The following is an 11,602-nucleotide window of genomic DNA, read 5'->3' on the forward strand; positions in this document are numbered from 1 at the left end:
CTCCCCAGTCCTCTTTGCAATGTGACTCTTATTTTGGGCTTTTGTTGTACCACTATTATAAAGGAAATCAGAACTCTTAAGCACTGCCAGTGGGACTGTAAAATGGTACAACCATTTTGAAAGGCAGTCTTATACTTCCTCAAAAAGTTGAAAACAGAAATACCATTTGATTCAGCTATTCCACAATTGGGATAAAATTTCAAAGAAGCCAGAGTTATATGCACATCTGGGTTTATTATAGTATAATTCATAATGGTGAAGAGATAAGTGTAAATGCAAATGAATGTATAGAGAAATTATGGTGCATCCAACACAATGGAATATTATGCATCACAGAAAAGCAATGAACTCATTAAACACCACACAGCACAGATGAGTCTGGAAAACATAATATTGAGTGAAATATCTCAAACACAAAAGGACAAATACTGCATAAGGTCACTGTTGTTGTTAAGTGCAGTCCAGTTGAAATGACTCATAGCGAGCCTATGAATGAAAGAACTGAACACTTATATAACTTTTGTAGTTTTTCCATGTTCATAGAGTTTCCAGAGGCAAGCCATTTTGGAAGTGGATGCCACTTCTGTTTCCAAGCTTGTTTTAATCGGGGTGCTCCACCAAACACTGTCCACATTTGACATATCAGTGTCACAGTATTCGGCATCACAACCGCGAGTTACCACTATATAGAAAATGGACAGACCAGTGCTATACTACTTAGAAGAATATTTGGCCAAAACAAGCAAAACCAAGCCTGCAGACTGCAGATTGAAATCACCCACCTTTGGCTTGGTAGCATAGTGATCAGCTGTTAAGTCTGAGGTTTGAATTTACTTGCAGATGTCTCAGAAAGAAGTTTGGGATATTTACTTCTAAAAACCCTTTGAGTCATAATTCTGCTCTGATATGCAAAATCACCAAGTCTTGGAATCATCTTAATAACGATTGGTTGGTAGTAGCAGTGGTGTGAACTTTCTAGTATTAGGACAATGAGATGAGACAATGAGAGATATTGATGCGTACAACAATGTGGTTGCAATAATATCCAGAAAGGAGAAATAGAGAAAGCATATGATTCTGTTCACAATCTTAACATGAGGCTTTTTTTAAATGTTGTTATGTGATGCCAAATCAGAATCAACTGATAGCTGACCATCTAGTGGGTTTTCAGAAACAGTAAATTGCACAGAAAATACTCATCTTTCTCTAGCAGAGCATCTCGTAGGTTTGAACCAAATAGCTTTGTGTTGGCAGTACAACTCTTTACCACTAGAACTTCCTTTTTTGACAGATAGATAATTTGTTCTTCCTGAAAGTTGTAAAGCTCTGAATGAGAGCTTGTAACAATCAACTCACATCAACTCTACTCAACTCAACTCTACTCAGCACTCATTGTTTTTGTTTCAGAAGCATCTCATAGTTTACTATCCAATGAGTTTTCAAAGGCTATAATTCAAACAGAAAGATATTACCTATTCTTCTTCCTAGGAGAGCCCAATGCATTTGAACTATCTCTGTTTGGGTTGACAGTGACTCCTCCTTTACGAGGACATCAGAGTTCCACTATCGGCAAGAAGCTGAGCTGCAATCTAGAAAGTATGCAGTTTGAATTTACCACCTGCTCCACGGGAGAAATATGGGCGATCTCTTCCCATGTGATGAAATTGTCTCTGAAAACCTACTGGAGGGTCAGCTATGTATTGGTTCAGATTCAATGGCACACAACAATTAATAACAACAACAGATAGAAATAGAGCACTAAGATAAAGATGTTGAAACTTGTGTACTGAGGAACTAGGAAAGGTAAAGGTTAATTATGCTATGTTTTTGAAAGATTTTTGCTTAATCATAGGCCTTGAAAATGTCACCTTGGAAAAACCTAAATTGAGTTTTTGATTACAAGGCTTCACACTTACTTGCTATTCATCAGAGAGCTGGACAAAGACTAAGACTGACAGAAGAAGAAATGGTACCTTTGAGTTGTGGTGCTGGAGGAGTCTTGAACATACAATAGACTACCAAGAAAACAATTAGGTCTGTCTTGGACAAGGTAAAATCAAGTTTCTTCTTGGAGGCTAGGATTTTTAAGCTCCGTCTCACATACTTTGGGCACGTGGCTAGGAGAGATCGGTCCTTGGAGAAGAACATAACTCTCTCAAGGGTGGAGGGACAGCACAGGAAATGGAGATCCTGGATAATACAGATTGACACAGTAACTGAAGCAAGGGAGGTAGGTTTGCTAGAGTCAGTGAGACTGGCTCAGGACAGGCCAGCCTTCAGAGCTGTTGTACTTAGGGTCTCTATGAAGTGCAATTGACTCAATGCCACATAACAATAACAATATGTAATTGTTTATATGTTGTTGTTGTTGTTGTTGTTGTTGTTGTTAGGTGCTATTAAGTGGACTATGATTCAGTGTAACTGTATGAACAACAGATCTGAACCCTGTTCTATCCTGCGCCATCCTCATGATTTCTGAGATACTTGAGCCCATTGTTGAAGTCACTGTGTCAATCCATCTTGTTGAGGGTCTTTCCCTTTTTTGATGACCCTCTATTTTTTTCAAGCATAATGTACCTTTTAAAGAAACAGCTTTTCCTAACACAAAGCCAAAAGTGTTTGAGATTAGGCTTTGTCATCTTTGCCTCTATGGAGAATTCTGCCAGCAATCTCTCCAAGACATATCTATTTGTTCTTTGGAAGTCCATGGGATTTGCAGTACACTTTTCCAACATCACAGCTCATTTTTCTTCTGTCATCTTTATTCATTGTCCAGCTTTCAGACACATAGCAAATGATTGAAAATCATGGCCTTAGGAATCAAGTACACCTTAGAATTCAAAGTGATTTCATTGCTTCTCAGTACTTTGTAGAGAACCTTGACTGCAGACTTTCCCAATGCTATATGTCTCCTGATATCATGACTGCTGTTACCATGAGTGTTGATTGTGGATCAAAGTAAGATGAAATCATTGACAGCTTCAATATTTTCTCCATCTATCATGTTGTTACTATTGGTTCAGGTGAGAATTTTTGTTTTCTTGATTTTGAGATGTCATCTGTGTTGAAGGTTGTAGTCTTTTATCGTCTGCAGCAAATGTTTCAAGTCTTCCTAATCTTCAAAAACAAAGTTGTGCACCTGCATAATGCAGGTTATTTATGAGTCTTCCTCTGATCCTGATGCCACATTCTTCTTCATAAAATTCAGCTTCTCTAAGGATTATTCAGCGTATAGCTTGAATAGGTGTGGAGGAAGGACATACCCTTGACACACAATTTTCTTAATTTTAAACCAAGCAACGTTCTTCCTCTGTTTGAACAACAGCTTCTTGATCTAGGTTTCATATGAGCATAGTCATGTATTCTGGTATTCCAAATATTTTCAGTGTTAGCCATAATTTGATATCTACACAGGTCAAATCTCGTTGTGTAGTGAATTATGCACAAATAAACATTCTTCTGATATTCTCTCCTTTCACCCAAGACCTATTTCATCTCAGCAATGATACCCCTGGTGCCAGGACATCTTCTAAATCCAGCTTGAATTTATGTCAATTCTCTGTCAATGTACTATGCTAGCTGTTTTTAGATAATCTTCAGCAATATTTTGGTCACATGTAATATTAATCATATTATTTAATAATTTCAACATTCTGCTGCATAACATTTCTTGAGAATGGGAATAACTGTGGATCTCTTCCAGTTAGTGGCCAGACAGTTGTCTGCCAAATTTCCCAGCATAGACTGGTGAGTATTTCAGGGGCTGCAACTATAACTTGAAACAAGTCAATTGGTATCACATCAGTTACTGGTGCCTTACATTTTGCCAATGTCTCCAGTCCAGCTTAATTACTCCTATCATTACAAACAACATTTGGTTATGTCTCACTTCCTTCAATATTTCAAGGATGGCTAACTCTTTTTGGTATCGTGATTCTCTGTATTCCCTCAACCTTCTTTTGATGCTTCCTGGATCATTAAAGATTTTACCCATAGTATTTCTCAATATTGCTCCTTGTATTAAATTTGTTTTTCAAGGGCCCCCCAGGTATCTGGCCTTATCAGTGATCTGACACATAGAAGACAGTCTTTTTACCATCCTGAACTTGTGTGTTATTATCACAAAGAGAAAAGAGTTTTTTCAGGTAAGGGTTCCAGATATATCCTTGTGTCCATTAAAGAAAAGCACTTTAGAGTGAAATAGACCAAAGCATTTGGCCTCCAGACATGATTTACCAACAATTAAATTGGGTTTCTTTTGAAAGTTATTTCAAAGACATTTCCTGTGTGAAACAATCAACCCACTCAGTATAAGAGGCTGTAGCTGATTATCTTCCTATAAACAAAGAAAAGGCCTTCAGGTGGTCTGACTTGGAAAGAAATCTGGCTGTGGGAAAGACAGAAATCTTTGGAGCTACAAGGAAAAAACATGGGAGTAAGCCAGAAAAAGGAAACTTAGAACATAAAATGAACTAGGAAAAAAATACAAACAAGGTAAAATGAGAAAATCGTATGACTATTATTTAGTATTGAACATACACATGGACGGCCAAGAGAACAAACAGACCTGTCTTGGAGAGGGTAAATCCAAGTGTCTCCCTTGAGATAGAAATTTTGAAGCTTTGTCTCACATATGTGGCCACGAGGAACTAGTCCTTAGAGAAATACAGCATTCTTGAAGGGGTGGAAGGAGAGTGCAGGAGAAAAATATCCCAGATGAGATGGATTGGCACAGTAACTGGGGAAATGGGGGTAAGTGTGTCAAAGTTAGTGAGATTGGCTCCGGATAGGGCAAGGTACAGAGCTATTGTACCTAGGGTCACTGTGAATCACAGGTGATTTAATGGCACATAACAACAGAAACATTATTTGTTCTGGAAACCTTGAACCCCTTCTGGGAAAAGAATTAAAGGTATGCACTACATTGGAACAATTTGGGAGAGTATATCGTATGGAAGAAAGTTAGACCAAATATAGATCATCAAAATAACTCTTTCAAAATATTTTGAACATGGTTTTCTAAAGGTGATTGTAGAGTAGAGGAGATCCTGCGATTCTCTAGGTCCGTGCTGGTGCGTTTGGAAGTCCAGTGAGATCAGGTAAAAAAAGCTCTTAATGATTGCATTCTTAATAAACTCAAACTCATTGACATAGGCTTGGTTCTGATTCAAAATGGCCCTCATTGTAGTGGTTTTTTCAACTTACCATACACTTGTTCTCCTCCCCTTGTTGAATACAAGTCAGTGTGCAAAACCAGAATCTCACTTATTCTCTTGATTAGCTATGCACTTGGGCCTGCATTTCGGAATGTTGCTAAAGAAAGATACTCAACTGTTGACTGGTTTCATTTAAAATTTATGACCATAACTTTCAACATTGATCAGCCAGTTTATTAAATATTTCTAATAGTTGGTTTATATGAGGAAGAATGTGCAATCAGTGTTGGAGGGAAATGTATCAACAACTGATGTTACACAAATGGCACAATCTTGCTGAAAGTGAAGACTTGAAGCACTTGCTGAAGAAGGTCAAAGACTTCAATATGGATTGCACCTCAATATTAGGAGAACTAAATAGTCCTCACTATTGAACCAGAAGATAATGTTATAACAAAGGAAGAAACATTGACATTTTCAATAGTTTCATTTTTCTTGGATTTAGAAATTTCATTTCACAACACACGAAATAAAAAAATATGTTGCATCAAACAAATCTTCTGCCAAAGATCACTTTAAAGTGATAAAAAAAGGAAATCAATTAAAAGATGAAGATGTTCCTGATCTAAGCCCTGGTATTTCCCACTGTTGTCTATGCATATAAAAGCTGACCAGTGTAGACAAGGGAGACCAAAGAAGAATCGATGTCTTTTAATTTTGGTAATGACTAATAAAATTGAATGTATTGAGAGAATAAACAAATCTATCTTGGAGGAAGTGCAACCTTAGAGGCAAAGATGGTGAAACTTCATTTCCAATACTTTTGTCATGTTGTCAAGGTGTACTAGTCTTTTAAACAAGACACTTTTTCTGTTTTCTAGTTGAGGGTCCAGGTGATGAATTGGCAGAGTGACTGGAACCATAGTCTACATTGGAACAATGTAGTAGAGATTATGAGGACGGCACAGGACAGGAAAAGTTTTGATCTGTAGTTCATAGGGTCACTTTGAGTTACAGTTGACTCAAGGGAAACTTACAACAAAAAAATAAGTCTTACTGGGAGATTATGTTGTTGTTCTTAGATGCTGTTGAGTTGATTACGACCATAGCGACCCTATGAACAACAGATCTGAACCCTGTCTTATCCTGTGACATCCTCACACTTCCTGAGATGTTAGAGCCCACTGAGGTAGTCACCGCATTAATCCACTTGGATGAGGGTCTTCCTCTCCTTTGCTGACCCTCTTCCATTCCAGCAGTATGTACTTCTCCAAGCAATAGCCCATCCTACCAACATTCCTGTAATATGTGTGACAAAGACTCATCATCTTTGCCTCCAAAGAGCAGTCTGGTTGTACTCTCTCCAAGACATGTTTGTTTCTCCTTTAAGCAGTCCATGGTATATTCAGTATCCTTCTTCAACATCACAGGGCAAAGGTATCAGTTCTTCCATCATCTTTATTCATTGTCCAGCTTCAGATGCATAGCGAATGATTTGAAAGGCCATAGCTTGAATTAGACATTCCTTAGTTCTTAAACTGCCATCATTATTGAGGAGGAAGATTATGAGTCATGGTCAAATTTGTGATGGCACCTCAAAGTAACAACAATGAGGAAATTAAGAAATAGGAACTAATACAATTTCACACAGCTTTTGTGCCTTGTTGTCATTGTTACATTGTAAGGTGCCATCAGAATTGAGTATGACTCATAATAGCCACTATATGAACAACAGATCTGAACTGTGTCCTATCCAGTGACAACTTCACAATCTCTGACACACTTGACCTTGTTGCTGTAGTCACTGTGTCAATCCACTGTGATGAGGGTCTTGTTCAATGTCCCTCCACCTTTCCAAGAATAATGTTTCTTTCCAAGAATTAGCATCTCTTAGCTACGTTCCCAAAGTATATGAGACAAAGTTTTGGTATCCTTACTTCCAAGGAGCACTCTTGCTTCATCATCTCTAAGACATACTGTTTGTTCTGTTCTCATTCTATGATATTTTTAGTACTTTTCTCCAACACCACAACTCAAAGATAACTATTTTACTTCTGTCATCCTTATTCATTGTCCAGTTTTCAGAAGCACAACAAGTAATTGAAAAGACCATGATCTCAATCAGGCATACCTTAGCCTTCAAACTAACGTTATTGCATCTCAGTAATTTGGAGAGGTCTCTGACTTCAGACTTTCCCAGTGCAATATGTCTCCCGTCTCCTTACTGATGGTACTAAGTGATTTGTGCCTACAAGAATACAACATCATTGACTTCTTCAATATTTTCTCCATCTATTAGGATGGCTCATTCATGGCTTAATACTAAGGAATTGTGTTGCAAATGCAAAAACATATAATTCAAATCAGCCAGTTCCTCTTGGAGAGTAAGACGGGCAATTTACTCATATGAGATTTACTGCCTCTGAAAACCCATTGGAAGGTCAGCTATTGCTTCCTTTGCACATTATTCTCCACCACAACAACATATAAAAGGAGCTCTGGTGGCTTAGTGGTAAAGAGTTGCACTGCCAACCTAAAGAAATCCACCAGCTGCTCCTTGAGAGAAAGATGGAAAAGCTCCCCCCCCCATTAGCCACATTTTGCATCCATATTAATTTCAAACCATGTAAAGTCAGGGATAATTTTGAGTCCACTTTAGAAGTGGTAATTGACATTAATTTATATATAATTATACATTCTCAATATTCCACTTAGTTCCACTTCCCAAACCCATCCAAGATAGCTTCCATCACATTACACCTCGGAAGCATTTCTATTTTTCTTCTTTATATTTGCTTTCATTTTGTTGATAATTTTTGGAGGTTTCTTTCATATTTGTGTTTGTTTGTTTGTTTGTTTGTTTGTTTTTTCCAGCATTTCTGGCCAAAGACAAAAATCTCAATTTCACATGACTTATATAATATTTTAATTACCAAGAAGACACAAATACTTTTATGTATATCTAAACTTATTGCTGTGAAAGATATCCATTCACCATAAAATAATAAGATATTGGGTATAACTAGAAATATGTATTTATTAGTTATATGCATGTATCTGAGAGCTGGACATTGAATAAGGATCACAGAAGAAAAATAGATGTCTTTTATTTGTGGCCTTGGAGAAGAATACTGAATATCCCATGGACTATCAAAAGAACAAATAGATAACATTTTGGAGAAAGTAAAGGCACAATAGTCCTTGAAAGCAAAAATAAAAAGTTTCACCTCATTTATTTTGGACATCCTGCTAGGAAAGGATATTCCTTTGAGATGGACATACGGAAATTAGCATTATGTAGGAGGATCAACAGCAGAAAGGAAGGGCCTCGGTGAGATGGACTGACACAGTGACTGCAGCAATGGGCTCTTGTGTCAGAGAGGATGATAATGCCACAGGACAGGACAGGGATCCGATCTCTTATTTTTATTTTTTTTTTAATTATTTTTGTGTGTGTACCATCAAATTGTACAGAAAGAGATTGCCCCTCCTTCTCCAGCAGAGCACTGGTAGATTTGAACCAAGTACTCTGGGATTACAGTGCAGCTTCTTGCCACTAGGCCACCAGAACTCCCTGGTTCCAATCTCGTTCATAGAATTGTTATGAGCCATACTTGACTTGATGGCACCTAACAACAACAATAAGACATTAAGTCTGTACAAAAGTCATGAATAATATGTACTTAGTTGGTAAAAGACTACAAAAAATATGACTATCTTTAATTTTCAGTTTTTAAGTGAATTTAATACAATCAGTTATTGCTTAAAAAATTACTGCAGTCATACTTAATGGTGCATAATTTACTTTTGATTGACTAAAATTCTCTTCATTTGTGAGTCTCACTCATAAACTGTTACACAGAAGTAATTTGAAGGACAGTATTCTTTCCTGGATGTGTCTCAAGGTTTGTTTTGTTTTGCTTTGCTTTTAGGAAGAGTTAGAAGGGACTTGGATGACTTATTGTAAGATCTAGCAACTGTTGCTTTCTTCTTTGTTTTACTTCTTAAAATAGAAATTGGTTTATGAGGATCAGTGTGTTTAACTTTGTTCCACTTAACAATCTGTTGGATGTTCTCTGGATGGATGTGTGTTTTATTTTCTAGATGGGAAACAATCCTTTAGGCTATTTAAAGAATAACGCATTCTCTAGCTTACTGGGTTGTTGTTTTTTATGCTGAAAACATATATTTTTATAAAACTCTATCCCAATTTCCCTTGCATAGTTAAATACCTAGCCTAGCTCCATGCTTTTAAACCTAGAGGCTTTCCTACTTTTCTAGTTATTTCGACGCATTCTGTAAGATACAATCACTTTTTTACTCTTTTTTTCATTGTCCTTAGGTAAGACATATGAAGAATCAGAAGACTTCACCTGGCAGATTAGTTGTGAAGTCAACAAAAAAGCAAATTTCCCCCCCCTTCTTCTATGTATCTTTGAAAAGGAGACGTTGAAAATATTGTTAGTAAAGGCAAACCAGTAACCCTTTTCTATAAAGAAATTATTCTCTTAAATTGTGAATATTATAGCTTACATTTGAGGATTGTCCTTTATATTTCTCATTTTGTGGTTTTAAATATTTATCTTTATGCTTTCCTTGCACACATAACACAGATACAATAATGTATATTTTCACAGGCACATGCATTCGAACATCCGGGGATATGATTACCCTTTTGATACTTTCTGTTTTACTTAGACTCTGTTTGCCAATGACAGAATTTGCAAATCTGCTGAATTGCTCAATTCTTGAGTAAAAATAAATTCTGTCAAATCATCATACAATATTATGGGAAACATTGTGAGTGCAAGTCAATTCAACATTATTTCAGAACTTTTCGTTTTACATAGCTTAGCACCGAGCTGAAGCAGATTTTTTGCTCCACAACACAGGCATGATGGGCTATATACACTTCTATCGCTGCTGCTGCTGCTGCTGCTGCTGCCGCTCTGCTGCTGCAGCTGCACTATTTCTGCCACCACCAGCTCAACATCAAGAAAACAAAGATTCTCACCACTGGGTCAATTGGCAGCATCATCATAGATGATGAAGAGATAGAGATTATTAACAGCTTTGATTTGCTTGGCTCCACAATCAACACTCTTGGTACCAGCAGCCAGGAAATTTAAACATGAATTGCATTGGGAAATCTACTGTCAGCAACCTCTCCAAAGTACTGAAGAGGAATGATGCAGTGTAGAGACTAAGATGAGCCTGATCCAGGTCGTAGTCTTCACAATTACTTGCCATGCATCAGAAAGCTGGACAATGGCTAGAATGATAGAAGGAGAATTGATGCTTTTGAGCTGTGGTGCTGGAGAAAGCACTGAATATAGCATGAACTGCTAGAAGAACAAATAAGTTAATTCTAGAGAGGATGAGACCAGGTTGCTCCTTAAAGGCAAAGGTTCTGAAGCTTCGTCTGACATACATTGGGCATGCTTCTCAGAGAGGGACATCATGCATGGTGACAGTGGAGGCACAGTGCAAGAGAGGAAGACCCTCAATGAGATGAATTGATGCGGTGACTGGGGTAATGAGGGTGTATGTATGTCAGAAACAATAAGATTGGCACAAGATAAAGCAGAGTTTAAGGTTGTTGTACATAGGGTGGCTATGAGTTGCAGGCAATTTGACCGCATATAACAACAACAACTGCTACAATTGCAGTTCTGATTAGTTTACATTTAACATTCACAGAAGCCTTACAATATGTTGTTGCTGTTATGTACCCTTAAGTTGGAACCAAATCTCCAGCAGGTTGTCACAGGTGATAAATTGCATGGAAGGAAATTGCCCATCTTTGTCATCCATAGAAGCTGGGGATTTGAATATTACAGGAACAATACAGGAACTATATTTTATAAGTATACAAATGCACAAAAAGCAAGAAATAGTTGGGTACATTCGCCTAAATCACACAGCTATTAACTGAAAGAATTATTGTTATGTGTCATCGAATGGCTTGCAAGTCATAGCCATCCTATGCACAACAGCTCTGGACTCTGCTCTACCTTGGGCCAATTTAATTGTCTCTGACACATCTAACCCCAATACCCCAGTCACTAAGTTAATCCATCTTATCCATGATCTTCCTCTTCACGCTGTCCCTCTACTCTCCCAAGCACGTCCCTCATGGCAACATGCCCAAAGTGTGTGATACAGAGCTTCAATATCCTTGCCTCCAAAGAGCAACCTGGAACTAAAGAATAACATTGTAAACGTAGGCTTTTTCGTTCTTATTCTCTCTATTGGGGGTTCTGGTAGGCTACACTGTAAAGAGTTTGCTACTGATTTTCTCTTTCTACAGTTATTTCACACAGAGAAATGCTAAATGTTCTACTTTCCATTCCTTGTTTATTCCCTAACTCCATGTTTTTGTATATTTATTTCAAAAACTTTGCTTGGTCTTCTTGAATTTCCCTTTGACATCTTCTACTCCAGTC

The sequence above is a fragment of the Elephantulus edwardii genome, unplaced genomic scaffold (assembly GCF_000299155.1).
Source record: "Elephantulus edwardii isolate Elephantulus edwardi_28Jun2011 unplaced genomic scaffold, EleEdw1.0 scaffold00364, whole genome shotgun sequence".
Classification (NCBI taxonomy): Eukaryota; Metazoa; Chordata; class Mammalia; order Macroscelidea; family Macroscelididae; genus Elephantulus; species Elephantulus edwardii.